The sequence below is a fragment of the Juglans regia genome, chromosome 12, assembly GCF_001411555.2.
Source record: "Juglans regia cultivar Chandler chromosome 12, Walnut 2.0, whole genome shotgun sequence".
Lineage (NCBI taxonomy): Eukaryota > Viridiplantae > Streptophyta > Magnoliopsida > Fagales > Juglandaceae > Juglans > Juglans regia.
Genome location: NC_049912.1, coordinates 23017578 through 23029829, shown reverse-complemented (window position 1 = coordinate 23029829; position 12252 = coordinate 23017578). Strand labels below are relative to the sequence as shown.

General features: G+C 33.5%; 1 protein-coding gene across 1 annotated transcript in view; it reads right to left on the bottom strand.

Moving 5' to 3' along the window:
* The window catches only part of LOC108980977 (late embryogenesis abundant protein 1-like), a 31310-nt gene that overhangs the window by 186 nt on the left and 18872 nt on the right, over positions 1–12252 (bottom strand). The gene's annotated exons all lie outside the window — the stretch shown is intronic.

Genomic DNA, 12252 nt, shown 5'->3' with positions numbered 1-12252 from the left:
TACATCAATTGTCTTTGATCTTCTTCTTCTTCTTCTTATTACTTTTTGAAATACTACGTCATATATATATGTATGTATGATATACACTCACACACACACACACACATATATGCATGTGATACAAGAAGCCATTGGTCGTGTATGCATGTGTATTGCATGCGTTCCCCCATTCAAATCGTAAGTTACAGTACAAAAAAAAATCAAGTAACTGAACTTTCATGATGCATGTGAATATATATATATATATATATATATATATATATATATATATACTAGTAGTAGGGCAATGTGCAAGGCACATTTTTCCGGTTGAATGAAAAATAAGTTGTTGTAAAATACATACATGCTTTGTATAACCAAAAAAAAAAAGCGGGGATAGCAGATTATCTTCTTGGGAGCCATCTAATTTCTTTCTCTTTCCTTCACCCCTCAAGTAGTAAGGCTTTCCATCCACCCTGCCGGTCCTAATCAAATAAAGATCTTATCCGGCTAGCCATTGGTCGCTTTATCAAATCTTCTCCAATTAGAGAGTCACTTCGTCCCTTTTGGAGTGGTCTTTCAGTGGTTCTTGCTTTCTCTTGAAAGCTGATCTGGTGCTGCATATATGTCCCCTTCCTTCAGGTTGTTTTGATTACGATGACGGATACTCAATTCCGCCTATACAACTACCTTGCTTGGTAGTTCAAAATGGAAGTCTAGGTATCTAGTTAAGTGGTCTGCTTGTACCATTCCAAAAAAAAGAGTTGCGCTAACAGGCGCTGGACGGGGAAGCCTCATACTCCGAAGAAGAACCCAAATTGTGGTTTTATTTTACTTCTCCTATGTCTTCTAACTGGGGTTTCAGACAAAAGGAAAATCATAGCTTATAAGAACATGATATACACATATCGAGTGTGTAAATAATCTGCTAGGGAACGCAGAATAATCATATAGAAATCGCAATATGAAAGCAAAAAGGCGTTCTCACCTACACGGCCCGTAAACAGCCCAATAACTAACTCTGCGGTTGAATACATACGCCACGTTAAGCGAAATCATCATGAAAAATCTCTTCATGTACCTATTTCTGGACCTCATGATCTACAAAATCAAAAATACAAACAACAAAAACGAGAATTTCTGGGCCGATCCGTTTCCTTCACCAGAATACTTATTGCTTTCATCTAAAGAGTATAAAAGCCCAGTCAGAATGTCTATGCTCGAAATGCTCCGAGCAAGCAGAGGCTTGGCCGGGTCATTCAGATTTATTGAAACCAACGTGTGAGGCTCCCTCACTTGGTCAAATGAAGCTTGGAGCAAAAACGCCAATCTCCAATCGCTCACACTGAGACCGAAACCCGTGTTCCATGAATTCTGGAACTCTTTCTCCAATGGCTTTACTCCAAAGAACATAAAGTAGAATCGTCAGTGGCTTAACTGTAATTACAGCAGGTTACACAGGACATAAGCGGCTCAAAAAGTGTCAAATAAAAATACTATTCATTAATGTTCATTTGTTATAGCCACTTTTAAGATATAAGGGATATGCATATAGATACAAATGGTTCAATGGGTGTGTTTTTTCTTCAAATGAGTCATGAAAAAAAAAAAAAAAACTTCTTAGATATATTAATTTACTGTACACATGCTTTTTTTTATATATAATATCTACATATATACATATATATTGCATGAAAAATATTTGCTTTCACAAAAATATTTTTCAAAATAAAACTCACAAATTAACATGACTCGTTGTGGTGCGTTAGATTGTAAAACTGGGGCTTCCAGCTCTGCGAGAATAATGTGAGGAAGTCTAGGTTAATTGCATCATGCAGACTGCAGCTTTCGGAATTCATTCCCACATTTCCTCTTAGCGGCTAATATAACTCGTTAATTTCTCACATTTTATTTTATTTTTTATTTTAGTTAATGATTATTAGTGACCTTGTATATTTTTTTAATTTTTTCTTAATTGTTAAAGATGCCTATCAGTTAGTGTTGGACGCCCGCTAGCACATGATTTGCTATCAATGGGGCAATTGATGATATGGTGCCAAAATTTAACCTTATATCTTTTGTAGTTCAACATTTTTTTTTTAACGTAGTACGTTATTATATTTGAAGGCTTTATCTATATCGATCACATATCATTCACGTATCATAATTTAATTTATAATATTTAAATCTTAAAATTTATAATTAATCTCTCTAATTAAATTATATTATGTGAATGATATGTAGTGTAGAGACTTTATAATATAATTATTTTTTATTGTGTATTTATTTTTCAAAAAATGAACTTAATTAGCAAGGACCAACTTGCTAGGCTAAATACTCTAGTACTAATACGAAATGGAGTAATAATTAGGAAATCAATGAGTATTGATTGTATGCAGCGACGGAACTAGGAATTTATTGTATGCGTCGAGTAAAGTTAAAACTATAATAAATATTTTTTATTCTATTTGTGAGTCAAAATAATTTATATGATCAAAATAATTTTATAGAAGAGATCAAGATAATTTTTTAGAGAGATGACCAACACAATATTAGATTAATATAATCCTATTAAATAAAAAAAATTAATATATATATATATATATATATGTATATTTCAAACTTTGGGAAGGCCATGACCCCTGCACGTTAATAGGTCTGCCACTGATTGTAGGCAAGTCCTTTTCCATATACCATTCCGATCGCTTTCTCTTTTTCTCTTCTCAGCAGGTCGTATTTTACTCCTCTTTATTTTTATTATGGATGAAAAAATTATAATTATAATCGTGAATGTGTAAATACCACGTAATTATTATAAAAATAAATAAATATGAGATTCAGATGAAAAAAATTAAATTTTTAATAATAATTTTTATTTTTTTTAATTATTATATAATATTTATACATTTTATAATTATACCTAAAGTTATTTTTTTAAAACCGTACGTAGATTACTGTTGATAAGCTTAAAGGTATGGTTGTTTGTAATGATGTTTTTAATGGCTGGTGTCCTTTTTCGTGGTAGTGAGGTCTTTAATACAGCAGGCTGCCTTGGCCTTTAAAAGCAAAAAGCTGCAATTGGTTTTATTTTTTCATTGTGAGTGGCATTCCATTATTAGACGGACGACTAAAATCTACTGGGAAAATAATGAAACCCAAGTTTGATTGGTAGCTATGTTTTATCTGCACGTACGTAGTGATCATCAGTATCGGCCTTTTGGGACGAACATGACTAGTATGATCAACATGAGCTACTAGTAACAATTTCATGCAGACTGCAGTCTTCGGAATTTCCACATTTCCTCTCAGCGGTTAATATAACTCGTTAATTTCTCACATTTTTTTTTATTTTATTTAATGATTATTAGTAATATTATATATTTTTTTAATTTTTTTAATTATTAATTTACTTAGCGGTTAGTGCTATTATCATTACTCTTAGGTATTTTCTTTCGATGAAGAATGGTATATTATTATTTAATTATTATTATTATTACTTCGTTTATAGGATGTTTTGGCCTCTGAGATATCAACAAGAATGTAAATTATAAAATAACCTCAATTTAAAATAGAGTTGTAGATTTAGGAATTTTTTTTCTTTTGTATTGGTTGATGTCAAAATTAAATTTACAGCCAATTTTGGAGCTTTTCCCATAATTAAATTAACAAGTTTAGTCGTTGTACATTGACTATCAGAAAAACTTCAAACATCAAATAAAATATTTGAATAGTTAAATAATATTTAAGAAGTGTTGAAAAATATTTGTAAATAATTATAAGTAAAGATTAGAATAAATTTATAGATCTCGTTGAAAGTTTTGTTTTTATTTATATATTTTTTTATGAATAAGAAAAAAAAATAATCAGTACAAATCCATTGACAACAAAAAATAAAAAATAAAAAAATAAAACATTTTGTGTAAATAATGAAGGATGGAAAAGACAACCAGTAGGGACAAATTCAGATCAACTGAGAGCACTGGTATTGGACTCATCAAATGAGTCCAATCTTTAAAATTTGATGATTTTAGTTTTAAACTCCTAGTATTAAATTTACTATATGCTCAAATATCAAACTTTTAGTTATAATATATTTTTCTTCATTTTTAAATTTAAAGACTCATTATTTATACTCTATAACTAAATTTTAGATAGAAAAATTTTAGATTTATAAAAAATATATATTTTTTATCAAATTTTAAAAAAGAAAATGATGAAACCAATCTTAATCCTCTGATGCATGTCTGAATGTTTTTCGGCGTGTCTAGCAAATATCAATCACTGTTGCCATTAAAGCTTCAGAAAGAAAAGAAGTCATAAAAGCTCACATGCGTCTACTTTCTATTCATTCTTTAATTTATTCAATGTTATGTTCTCGAATAAAAACAAAAAAGAAAACGCCACGCACGCAGCCCAAAAAATAAAATAAAAAAGAGTTTGAGCTTTGGACGGCGCCACTATATAAATCCGATCGAAGGTCGATGCTACTTACAGTTACTTACCACAAGGTTTTTCGTTCGGTGACTTGGTGTCTAAAGTTTTGTTTTTCCATTTTCGCTCAAAATCTTCTTTCTTTTAACTTCCACGGATTGCAATTGTCATGGAAGATGGCGTTCTGTTTTGAACGCGTACTGGCAGGCAGTAATATTACTCTTACATAACTGCTGCTTATGCTATTGATGTAATTAAGAGTAATGCTAACCACAGGGAAAGTAGTGGTTATAGTACCCACGTCGCGGTTACAAGCTTTCATGCCCAAGTGCTTTGCTCGTCTTTACTGCAGGCCGAACCATGTCCAAACAGTACCAGTACCAGTACCCCCGCATGAAGACGTGTTCATAAGCCACCGGGGTCCTGATACCAGAAGAAACATTGCTGGTTTACTCCACGACCACCTTCTCATGCGGGGACATAGGTCTTTCATCGACTACCGAAACTTAAAAGCTGGTGACAAATTGTCCGAAAAGATTGATACCGCTGTTCGAGATTGTAAAGTCGGTGTCGTAGTGTTCTCACCAAGATATTGTGAGTCCTCCTATTGTCTCCATGAATTGACTCTGCTAATGGAGTACAAGAAAAGAGTTATACCCATCTTTTATAATGTCAAACCGTCCCGGCTTCGGGTTGGAGACGACGTATCCAATGGACCTTGTGTTTCAGAGAAAGAGCTTGAGAGATTCGGCAGAGCACTTGAAGAAGCTAAAAATATCGTTGGACTTGTCTTTCATTCATCAAGAGGGTCCCTTTCTATTCTTTCCCCCTTTATCTTATTTTCAATGACTGAACAAATATTTCATATATTTTGTTAAATATTGGTTCGTTGAAGAGAATGTCTCTAATACTGCTCCATCTTTTTTGTTTTTTTTTTTTTCGGTTTTCAGATGTTGGTCAGAGTTCCTACAAAGTGCTTCTGATGCCATCATAGAGAAGCTCGGTCAGAGCTCCTGATCAAAGTGTTTCAATAATCTCGTATGGTACTTTTGTCGAAAACTCCAGTTTCTGAATAGATATCTCTATTCTGGACCTTCTCCCAGCTCCAACAATGTTTTTTTTTCTCGAAGTCTCAGTTGAGCAATTTTTTGAATGTAGTTGGGGGGATTGAACCCCAACCTTAGACCCCGTACGTGGTCACTAAGAACCAGCAATGTAATAAATCACAAGGAATAATGGGTTGCTGTCAGAATTAGCAATATTTTATTAAAAAATAATGAGATTTATTATTAAAAATTTAATTTTTTATATAAATTTTTTATTTTATTATTTTTTTAAATGATTATATTAGAATTGTACAATTCACAATTATAATTTATTTTTTCCTCGTGTTATAAATCACAAGCAGCGATATCTCTTTGTAAATGGAAAAATGCGTAAGCCTTAAATGTGATTGATATGGAGCAATCATTATAGTCTGCAATTCCAAAAGTCTGGACATCCATAAATACACTTGATCGAAATTCTCGGGCCTCGAGCCAAATTTACATAAAAAATTAGCCAATCGTCACACGTACGCGGTACGTACTCATCCAAGTGATCATCATGAACCATTCATGTGATAACTGTATTAAAATACGGACATTATAAGACTCTTATGTCTCATTTATTTTCGTACGATGAGATGAAAGTCATGAAACATACATTTTAAACTTGTACCTATACGGAGGCTTAATTGCTTGGTATGCCTTCCCATGTATATTGCTTTTGTGAAAGTCTCACAGACTAAGCTATATATAAAAAAGCGGTGATATTATGCCGCCTAAGAGCATTCTTAGATTGATTAAATTTATTTTTAAAATTTAGTTAATATTATATTTTTTTATATTTATTTATTTTATTTAAATTTAATCTTTATATTAGATTAGTCATCTACTCTCTATATAATAAAAAAATATTATTAAATTAATAATTTTTTATTTAATTTATTTATATCCCATTTTATAATTCTACCAATTTAATATTACTAATAATTATATTCTAATTAAATTAATATTAAAAAAATCATATTTTCAAATGTCATTTAATGCAAATAAAAAAAATTGAGATTAAACTTAATTGGAGTGAGAAATTATTATTTTAATGTTTGGTGAACCAATTGTAGTTCTCTATATTTGGCTAATCACTGTAGTAAAAATTCAAATTATTTTAGAGATGACCAATTCAATGTAGAGTCTTTTTAGTACAAATTATCTAAATTTTAACTAATCTCCTCATTTGGCCAAGCCAATGAGAATGCTCTAAATAACACCGCTCTATTTGATCGTTATGTCAAATTAATATATTTATTTTATCAATTTTTTTATTATTTTAAAATATTTTTAAAAAATATAAAAATATATTACTATATTAATAGTCATTTTCTTAACAATTAAATAAATGATACTGTACATTTGGGAGACCAGAGAAAAAGCTAGCTAGCTTCGGCCTTAATTACAAATCGGAGGCTTATTACAGCTATCAACAGAAGATCACATGCGGGCCAGTTGTTACGTATGTACTAAAAAAACTTCTTTCACGGGGCTTATCATAAAATGTGAAAGATAGTTAATTCAGCATCTGTTGGATAATACAACTATTTTTAGATATTTTTAAATTTATTTTTTTTATTTTTTTAAAATTTAATAAAATATCTTAACTTAAATTATTACACTATTATTAATAAATTATTCATTATTATTTACAAATATTCTAAAATATTATTAATATCTAAACGAGCTCTTAATTATCCGGCCATGGTATGCATCCCATTAATTAATTACTACCTCCAAGCCAATTAAACAACTCCCTTTAATACATGAAATTGCTTAGGCTAGAAGCTTCCACGTGACACCAATTCTCAAATCAATATTGTTAAAGTCATGTTTTGCACACCTATAGATCAGGCTATGGCAACTCAGGTTTTTCAAAATGAGCCAGCAAAAGATGAAGGAGGGTGCAACAAGAAGAGGGCGATCTCAGGGTCGAGGAACTTCTGATGCCAAAATAATTAAATATTTTTAAAATTTTGTAAATAAGTAAAATAGTCTAAGGATTAGAGCGTTTTTTCATTCCTGGAGCTTGCTATTTATATCGTAGGTTGGGAGGAGGTGTAGATTGTCTTTGTCTCCATTGAGTTCGTGCCCCTTTTACTATCGGAGTTCTTTAATGCGACGTGGCTTCTCTAACGATACCATAAATGTGGCATGTACCTTGGTAGTGACACTATTAATGCGGCGTGATTCTCTGACTTTGCGCATGTCCTCTGTGGGTCATAAATGACCGAATGTTGATGGATCAAAGACTATCCACATTTCTAGCTGTGTTCTGCGTAAGTTTCTGGGTTCTGAACGCAGCTGCAGGCTATCAAGCTGACTTGTCTAGTTGACTACACAACTTCTTACCTGGTTGACGTCTCGCCCCTTACACTCACATCGCCAAAGTTATGCGGTCGAGGCATCCTCCCGCTACACTCACATTGCCAAAGTTATGCGGTCGAGGCATCCTCCTGCTACAGTCTCATCTCCAGAGTTACTCAATGGAGGTGTCCCCCAGCTACACTCTTATCGTCAGAGTTACGTGATGGAGGTGTCCTCTAGCTATACTCTTATCGTCAGAGTTACGTGATGGAGGTATCTTCCAGCTACACTCACATCGCCAGAGTTACGTTGTCGAGACATCCTCTCGCTACACTCACATCACCAAAGTTACGCGGTCGAGGCATCCTCACGCTACACTCACAGTCGAGTGACACCACTCGCAACATGAGCGTGGTCGAGGCATCCTCTTGCCAATTACAAATCGAGTGTCTCCACTAGCTACAACCGCTACTAATGGGTTTCCTTGTGGAACAAGTCGACGGGCTCCGCAACCACCTAAGATGGATCCAGGGTGTTGACGGGCTCCCTTATCACTTAAGCGCGAGTTACTACAAACAAACTATTACATGAACATCCAAATAAAAATACTAAGCGCTAACAAAAAATTGTAGCACAGGGAAAATGCCACCAAAAACCAAAAATGATCACCGGGCACAAAAATATTTGCACTTTACTAATGATAAACAGTCACATATAATCATCAGTATACTCAAGAGATAAGACATGGAAGCAATAAACCAAAAGCAGTTGGCTCAAACTCCTAAAAGGAAAAGATTTTGCAAAGCAAGTTGGACTCTATCACTCTAAGAAATAAAATAGATATTTATAAAAGGAAGAGATCTCTACAAATAAGGGAGACTTTCCACAAGCTCTACGTACAAAACTCCACTACAGATAGTGACTCCACTAAATCTCTCTCAAGGGAGGCATCGTCTTCAACTTCCTGAAATCTTAGATTTTTCTATTGTATTGAGCGCTATGTGTTGGAGTATAGCCTCACAAATTGAGAAAATAGAATTATAGTCTAAAGAAGCATGTGTCAAAGTAGGAAAATATGTAAAAAGTTTGTTAATTTTCTGTTATTGTATTTTATCTCTATAAATACATTATGTACTTGTATTAAATCATTAAGTAAATCACACGAAAGTCTTTCTTTTCATCTACTCTGCCTCTATTTTGTAATCATCGAGTTTTACTTTCAAGTGTTCATAAGAAAATTGACATGGTATCAGATTGAAAACCATACTTGCTTCCACATATTTTCTTTCCTAAATCTTGCAATCTACATTGCAAATTCTGCTTAGGAATTCTCTTGAGATATTCTCTTGTATATTTTCTACGTTTCTTGCATTTTCTTGGTAAAATGACAGAAGTAAACCCTCTCAATTCTTCAGAATCTCCTCGTCTCTCTAATCCTTCAGATGATTCTTCTAGCCCATATTATCTTCATCCTAGTGATAATCCAGGTTCTCTCTTGGTCTCAGAAATCTTTGTAGGAGACAATTACATCGCCTGGAGTCGATCGATCACTATGGCTCTAACTGTCAAGAACAAGGTAGCTTTCATTGATGGTTCGATTAAAACTCCTCCTACTAATCTGCGTGTTCATCATACTGCTTGGCTCCGTGCCAATAATTTGGTACTTTCTTGGCTCATGAATTCTATTTCTAACGATATTAGAAATAGTTTGCTTTATGTAGCATCTACTGTAGATCTCTGGAATGAGTTAAAAATAAGATATTTGAGAAGTGATGGCCCAAGGGTTTTTCACCTTGAAAAATCTCTAAGTTCTATAACTTAGAGTTCTTCATCAATCACTAAATACTTCAGTGTTTTCAAAACCTTATGGGATGAGTATGTTAGCTACAGGTCATTCCCAACTTGCACATGTGGAAAGATGGCATCATGCACATGTAATCTTTTTTATTTCTTACTACTTCGACAGCAATCTGATTATGTGTTAAAGTTCTTGGTTGGGTTAAATGATTCCTATGCTTCAGTCAGGAGTCAATTACTTATTGTTTTCCATTGCCAAGCATGGCTAAAATCTTTTCTTTACTGCTTCAAGAGGAAAGACAAAGACAATTAACCAATTATGTATGCCATGAAACACATGCCTTGTTAGTCAAAAAGAATACTCAACCATTTGTTCAGTCAAAGTTCTCCAAAGACAAGTAGAAGAAGTCTTCTTTGTACTGCACTCACTGTGGATATAATGAACATACAGTGGAAAAATGCTTTCAACTTCATGGTTATCCTCCTGGTTGGACTGGACCTAAAGGAAAGCGAAATCATCCTACTGCTCATTCTGTCATTTCAACTGGAGAGGTCTACATTCAAAACAGTAATGAGAATCAAAAGTTTTCTTTAACTTATGAGGAATTTACTAAACTACTAGCACTTGCAAATTCAAATCCATCCCCTACACCAGCTGTGAATCTTGTTACTTCTCAATTCTCTGGTAAAATACCACATTCTTGTTATTCAGTTTCTTCAACTTCACAACACAATTTTTCTTGGATTTTGGATAATGGTGCAACAGATCACATGATCTGTTCACCCCTCTTATATTCTTCTATACCCAAGCAAATTAATACTTCCATTAATCTGCCTAATGGCAACTCTGTCCCAGCTACTCATATTGGTACTGTCTGCCTCTCGAACACATTGTTTTTGCATAATGTGTTGTGTGTTCCAAGTTTTTCATTTAATTTGCTATCTGTTTCCAAACTAACAAAAGAATCTAATCTCTCTGTATCTTTCTTTGATTTTTACTGCCTTTTACAAGACCAAACAGCAAAGAAGATGATTGGGATTGCATTTGGGAAACATGAACTTTACCACTTATCTCAAACTACCTCAAAAGAGGCTACCTGCAATCGACACTAGTTTAATTCTTCACCTTTTGTTTCAGCTATTACTCAAACTCAATTAGATCTTTGGCACTATAGATTAGGACATGTTTCTAACTCAAGATTACCTTCTATTAGACAATTAGAATCATCCATATCTTTTGATTCCACAAATGTTTGTGATATATATCATTTAGCAAAGCAAAGAAAGCTTTCTTTCCCTGTATCTCAAACTGATTCTAATAAAATGTTTGATTTGATCCATTGTGACATATGGGGTCCCTTTGGCATTATTTCATATTCTGGATACAGATTCTTTCTCACTATAGTTGATGACTTCACACGATGCACTTGGGTTTATATGCTCAAAGCAAAATCTGAAGTCCCGTCCCTTTTATACTTAAAAGTTTCTATAAAATGGTAGAAACACAATTTAGTGTTCCTATCAAAACATTAAGGTCAGATAATGAACCAGAATTCCTTCTAACCCAATTCTATAATGATCATGGCATTATACATCAAAGAAGTTGTGTGGAAACTCCACAACAAAATGGAGTTGTGGAGAGGAGGCATCAACACTTGTTAAACACTGCCAGAGCATTAATGTTTCAAGCAAATATATCTTTAACCTTTTAGAGTGATTGTGTGTTGACTGCTGCACACATCATAAACAGAATTCCCACCCCCCTTCTCAAAAATAAAACACCATTTGAAATGCTTTTCAACAAAGCTCCTAATCTCTCCCATCTCAAAATTTTTGGTTGTCTTTGTTTTGCCTCAACACTTACAAATCACAGACATAAATTTGATCCAAGAGCCACAAAATGCCTTTTCTTAGGTTACCCCTCCGATATGAAAGGATATAAGCTGATGGACCTCAATACAAACAAGATATTCATCTCGAGAAATGTAATTTTATGTGAAAACAGTTTTCCTTTTAAAGCTCTTTCACCCATTTCATATTCTGAGATACACTCTTTTCTATTTCCTCCAACCAACTCTACTTCAGATTTCCTTTATGATCAGATTAGAAAAGATCAAAATTCTCCTTCTCCCATTCAGACAGATCAGAATCCACCTTCTAATGAACCAATTTTATATACTGGTTCATCTTCTTTTCCTAATGCTCAGGATCTTTCCAAGAATATTCAATCCTACCAATCTGTCTCAAACACACAGCAACTAAGAAAATCTTCAAGAATTAAACAACCACCAGTTTTCTTGCAGGACTATTATTGTGGTAATGTCTTTCCTGTTTCAAGTGCAAATCAATCAACTGCTTCTACTGGTTGTTCTGTTAATTCAGGTAATCTCTATCCTATTTCTGATTTTCTCTCTGTCAATCGACTATCCACATCACATAAAGCCTTTCTAGCATCCATTTCAGCTTCCCAAAAACCCAAAACTTACAAACAAGCTGCCAAAATACTTAAATGGCAAGTTGCTATGCAAAATGAAATAAATGCCTTAGAGTTAAACAAAACTTGGGAACTTGTTACTCTTCCTAAAAACAAACAGACCATAGGTTGCAAATGGGTATTTCGAATCTAGTACAAGGCAGATGGCACTAT